We start from the raw sequence: 4,990 nt of genomic DNA, 5'->3' as shown, positions 1-4,990 counted from the left end.
ATCCTCAAGAGTGAAAAGACGAAGTGGAATTTACAAAACAATAGTGCGGATGTCGGAATCACGATCTAACGAAATAATCCAATAAATAAAGTGTCATTTTGGGGAATGATTACGGGATTCATATGTCCTATTGTAAAGGGAATGAAATATTACCTAAAAATACTTTGATGCTTTTGTCTGAAATTTTTCACACATATTGTAGGATTTTTACTAATGAAATAGGACGAAGAGTCTAAAACTGATCGTTAAATTCCTATTTGAGGATTATTTAGGATTCAAGGATATATTGATGTATTCAAAGTCGCGCGACAGTTCAAACTCGTTATCAGAGATGACACACCCGTTTATAAGTGACCCCTTTCACAAAACATTAAAATAAATAAACATTAAAATTAATACTCGGCAAGATACAAGATGTATTTAAATGGTCAAGTACAAGCAGAGACCATATACCAGATAAAGCTATACAAGCTAAACTTTGTGAGGGTCAGGGTTATAATATCCCGATTGATATAATTATATTTAGTTCTAATTTGCAAATGCAATGATCTACTGAAATGATGCACGTTAACCCAAAGCACGTTCTGAAACAATGCATTATAACCAGTTCAAAACACACAGTGGCGTTTACATAATTTAAATCTATACATTCTATGACTGATTTTTATAGAGGAATAAAATATGATAAGATGCAATAGGATGAAGTACTCTGACTAGTATAATTATTTTCTGCCAGTCCCGGGGCGGTGGGGTGCATGGCCTGGGGGTTTACGCTCATCCCGCCGCGATGACCCCGGTTCGATGCCCTACATGCATGGGCGCAATATGTTAAGCCTATTTCTGGTGTCCCCCGCCGTGATATTGCTGGAATATTGCTAAAGGTTGCGTAAAACTAAACTCACTCAGTCACTACTGCAAGTCCTGATTGTCCGTTTAGATGAGATGTTTGACTGTAGAATGTACATATCATAGCCCACATCTTCAAACCCAAAGTTATATCTATATACAAGGAACCCTTACTTTTGTTACTATAATAAGCTGTCGTCTATAGGGCGTTTGTCCTCCAGGGGCTTGGGGGTAGCCTAGTGGTAAAGTGCTCGCTCGTCTCTCCTAAGGAGCGGGTTCGACTGCCCACATGGGTATATACAATATGTGAAACCCATTTCTGGCGTCCCCCTCTCTTCTGATAGTGCTGGAATAATGCTAAATTCGGCGTAAAACTAATCTCTCTCAGTCATGTTTGCCCTCCTAAACATTGTTTATTAATGATATTATTGTTATTTTCACAAATGAATATACAGTCAGTTGAAAGTATACACCCGGTGATTAGATTTAACCCATAGAAAATTACTAGGGTAATCCAAAGTTAGGCTGGAAACTGATGGTCCAACACACACCTATGCTACACGTATTAAATACCTCACCATCGACTATACATTTCTTCCTTGTATCAATGTAAACCACCATCAAACGTAAGTGTACACTTTATTTTGTCCGTCAGTTTAAATTAATTTTACACTTCAGAATATTGTACTGAAACTAGTCGTTATATTATTTACTCACAAAAAGCAATAGAATTTAAATGGGAAGAAAAGGTTCACCGCTGAAACAACATAAAAACAAACAAACATAAAAACAAACACACACATAATAAATAGATGCATAAATAAATAAATAAATAAATAAATAAATAAATAAATAAATACCATCAAACGTAGGTGATTTATTCAATCAATCAATCAATCATGTCTGGGGCGACACTCGTGAAAGTGATTGAGTGGTGAAAAAAAGTTAAAATGATTTGAAAATGCAACACCTACTGTGATATATGTGACGCCATAATTGCCGTGAAATCACGAACAACTGCAGTGACATCGATCAGATATTAACGGACAGATTAAAGTATAATTATAGAGATTACTGCAACTAGATGTATTTCTCGATTAAACCCAGCGTAAACGCCGTGTATTGAATAAATGCCGGGTCTCGATTACCCGCAGTGTAGTTTTTAAGCAAGAATTCCCCCCGAATTTATATCTTTGAAGATCCGGGGTGGAATTGGTCTTCAGCAACCCATGCTTGTCATAAGAGGCCACTAACGGGATCGGGTTGTCAGGCTCACTGACTTGGTTGACACATGTCATCGTATCCCAATTGCGAAGATCGACGCTCATGCTGTTGATAGCTGGATTGTCTGGTCCAGACTCGATTATTGACAGACCGCCGCCATATAGCTGGAACATTTATAACCGAGGCCTTAAGACTTGAGCTAAAGCGTATCTCGAGAAAATATATGCCTAGGTCGAGCAATACGGTACTTACAAAGTTAATTTGTTTGTAACTACAACGGCAGCATCTACAACATCTTACTGCCACTGTTGATCACTGTCAGCTGAAGTTGTTCTAAAGGTCACTGCATGCGTAGTGGTCTTGATGCAGTCCAGTCCAGTCTTTTCTCGTTACTTCGGTTATAGTTTCGCATTTATTCTTTTCTACAATCATGCTTAATCTACTTATTTCAAGTTTTTTTAAACTATGTTCTTGTTGCTTCGAATGTTTTCTCGTTACCTCCAGAAAGTTTCGAAAAACCCTAGCAACTGCAATAACGAGAAGTTTTGGATTTACAAACATTAATTCATACTACCAAGGCAGCAGCATCAGGCTTTTGGCAATTGGTTGACATCGAACTCCATAGTTTGAAAAATACCCAAATAAGCCAAATTCTTCCTTAATCGCCCCATAATATATTAAAGCACACTTCATGTAATCGGAAGTTAATGGTTCTCTTAAAGAATTCACACCGATGCAAATCGAAAACGAAACCCGACAGACCACAGCCACCTCATGCATTTGAATTTCCCGGAAAATATGCACAATATGTTACAGGTTCATTCAGAAAGTGTTTGTCCGTTAACGTGTTTGAGTCCTCGAGTCACCCTGTTATAACAGTCGATTAAAGTATTCGAGCATTTTCAAGCAGTTGCTATTATGATTAATTATGACGGCTATTACCATACTAGTATTTCAATGTTATATGGTCGTTATATAAGAATAATAGAAATATACATTTTATTTGTTTAATACTTTGTTACTTCAGTATCGTTTTTGCTTTATTTGAAAGGAAGTATAGGAGTTTTATCATAGTCATTTTCCAAACCAAACACATTTATGTCAAACAAACATAAAAAACTTCCTGTAAATGTGAAAAAAATACAATCTAAAACTCTAAGGATCACACCTTAAAATTATATTTTCATATCATATATGATAACGCTGAAATATAACTGACTGAATGAATTTCGTTTTACGCCGCTTTTAGCAATAGTCCAGCAACATCACGGCAGGGGACACCAGAAATGGGTTTCACACATTGTACCCATGTGGGGAATCGAAACCGGGTCTTCGGCGTGACGAACCAACGCTTTAACCACTAGGCTATCCCACAGCCCCGCAGACCCCAGGAGTGAGATTGCTGTAGCAAATGGACCATTCCACATCTTTGGACAAATGTGCAGGATCTATGTCAGTTTATGAAGCACACTCTAGCAATTCCTTGTCCTCTGTCAGCAGTAAAGTCTCACCTCCTTCCACAACTCGCGACCAGTATCCAGATGCTGCCTTCCAAGAGATTCGTCTTCTTGTGTGTCCGTACAGTATGATGCAGATGATGAACTATCTGGTGTTGAAGGTCAGTCCCTGTTCACAACGTCCAGGAAGTCCACCAATCTCCATGCAGATGATGAACTATCATGCGATGAAGGTCAGTCCCTGTTCACAACGTCCAGGAAGTCCACCAATCTCCAAGCAGATGATGAACTATCATGCGATGAAGGTCAGTCCCTGTTCACAACGTCCTGTAAGTCCACCCTTATAATTACCCATGCAGATGATGAACTATCATGCGATGAAGGTCAGTCCCTGATCCCAACGTCTGTCTCTGAATTTCACCAGTCTGAATGCAAATGATGAACCATCTGGTGATGAACGTCATTCACTAGTCACATCGTCCAGGAAGTCCACCCTTACCCATACAGATGATGAACTATTCAGGCATGTCGACCACTCTGTGATCACAGTGTACAGGGGGCGCTGCAGTGTCTCTCCTGGTCACGTGTCTTCAGTGTCTGTGGATTTGGAGGAAGTATTCTACGATCCTGAGCAGTTGGAGGACTTTGAATCAATATTTGCCACTGTTCTGTTTATGGCTTTTACGGCTATGTTGTTGAAATTGTTTCTACTAGTCTGCTTCTAAGTTTGTAATAATCTTTCACGTGGTCGTAATTGTCATCGAGTTACGATACTTGTTATCATATAAACATATTCATTATTGTTACGCCCGATAAATGCTTAAAATATAATTCATACCATTTCCTGATTTAAGCTGTTCTTTTAGTTGAAAATTAAAAATTCAATTATTCTTATATAAGTGTAATGTTATAATCAGTCCCAAGACGCTTTGTCACCGTATGTGGAAATCATTCGTGACCAAATTGACATTTTTTATGATTTACGTACCATGTGTTCTCGCGTCTGGTGGCATGAAGACTTGGCATGCCTTTTGCATGTGTTTGGGTGCCACCTTTGAAGCACGCCAGATACACCCACTTGCCTTGATCGAGACTTATAAACTACCACGGTCAGGATCGTGAAATGGGAATTGAAGCCGAGATTTCCTATTATGACGGAAAGTTAGAGTTTTATATTAAATATTTAATTCGGTAAGGAAAGCAAAAAGGATAAAGCAATAACTGTTATAAGGCAGTCACACGTCACTTTGAATGTTGAATCAATACATGTGATATTATAGTCGTATTTACTAACAAAGTTGTCCAACCTCTGTCATTAGTTACAAACAAATGGGGGCGGTTTGGCAGCCTGATGGTTAAAGCGTCCGCCCGTCACGCTGAAGACCCGGGTTCGATTCTCCACATGGGCACAATGTGTGTTGCCCGTTTCTGGTGTCCCCCGCCGTGATACTGCTGGAATATTG

Source organism: Haliotis rubra, unplaced genomic scaffold, assembly GCF_003918875.1.
Source record: "Haliotis rubra isolate DU_JTF1 unplaced genomic scaffold, ASM391887v1 Scf15, whole genome shotgun sequence".
Taxonomy (NCBI): domain Eukaryota; kingdom Metazoa; phylum Mollusca; class Gastropoda; order Lepetellida; family Haliotidae; genus Haliotis; species Haliotis rubra.
Note: the sequence above shows the minus strand (reverse complement) of the source record.